We start from the raw sequence: 1,191 nt of genomic DNA, 5'->3' as shown, positions 1-1,191 counted from the left end.
GCCCAAGCCAGAATGCAATGGTGCAATCTTGGCTCACTGCAACCTCTGCCTCCCGGGTTCAAGAGATTCTCCTGCCTCAGCCTCCCAAGTAGCTGGGATTACAGGCATGCACCACCACGCCCGGCTAATTTTTTGCATGTTTAGTAGAAACAGGGTTTCATCGTGTTAGCCAGGCTGGTCTTGAACTCCTGACCTCAGATGATCCACCTGCCCGGCCTTCCAAAGTGCTGGGATTGCAGGCTTGAGCCACTGCACCTGGCCCCCTTTGCCCACTTTTTAAGGGGGTTGTTTTTTTCTTGTAAATTTGTTTAAGTTTATTGTAGATGCTGGATATTAAACTTTTGTCAGATGGATAGATTACAAAAATTTTCTCCTATTCCATGGGTTATCTGTTCACTCTGATGATCGTTTCTTTTGCTGTGCGGAAGCTTTATTTAATTACATCCCATTTGTCAATTTTTGCTTTTGTTGCAATTGCCTTTGGCATCTTTGTCATGAAATCTTTGCCTGTGCCTATGTTCTTTATGGTATTGCCTAGATTTTCTTCTAGGGTTTTTATAGTCTTGGATTTTACATTTAAGTCTTTAATCCAACTTGAGTTGATTTTTGTATATGGTGTAAGGAAGGGGTCCAGTTTCAATTTTCTGCATATGGCTCCCCAGTTCTCCCAGCACCATTTGTTAAGTAGGGAATCCTTTCTTTGTTGCTTGTTTTTGTCAGATTTGTCAAAGATCAAATGGTTGTAGGTGTGTTGTCGTATTTTAGAGTTCTCTATTCTCTTCCATTGGACTTCCCTTCTTTTTAAAAAATATGGAATGTTTCACAAATTTGTGTGGCATCCTTGCACAGAGGCCATGGTAATCTTCTCTGCAGCATTCCAATTTTAGTGTATGTGCTAACAAAGCAAGCAAAGAACTCACGGTCTTATGTGGACAGGCCAAGTAAACTGAAGTGCAACAATGTTAAAGAAACATGAGTAGCCCAGGTATGGGAAAAGTTTACTATAAGTTGTGGGGAGGGGGGTTGATGGTGAATTAGAAAAAGCTTCTAAAGGTGAAGGAAAAAAACAATCCAGAGAGAAGAGACAACATAGGTGAAGACACAGGATCTGAATACAGTATTACTAAATGGTATATGAAGTAGGTGCATTTAATTTTTAAACAGCCCCTAAATCCCATTTAAATGACATTT

The 1,191-nt window shown here is 40.4% G+C and overlaps 1 non-coding gene across 1 annotated transcript; it reads right to left on the bottom strand.

The window, feature by feature from the left end:
• Positions 1-804: 804 nt before the first annotated feature.
• LOC112441220 (U6 spliceosomal RNA) lies at positions 805-907 on the bottom strand. Its single transcript, XR_003029168.1, has one exon. It is a non-coding gene; the product is annotated as a U6 spliceosomal RNA (small nuclear RNA).
• Positions 908-1,191: the final 284 nt, after the last annotated feature.

The sequence above is a fragment of the Pan paniscus genome, chromosome 9 (assembly GCF_029289425.2).
Source record: "Pan paniscus chromosome 9, NHGRI_mPanPan1-v2.0_pri, whole genome shotgun sequence".
NCBI classification, from domain to species: Eukaryota; Metazoa; Chordata; class Mammalia; order Primates; family Hominidae; genus Pan; species Pan paniscus.
Note: the sequence above shows the minus strand (reverse complement) of the source record. Positions and strands in the feature narration are given on the sequence as shown.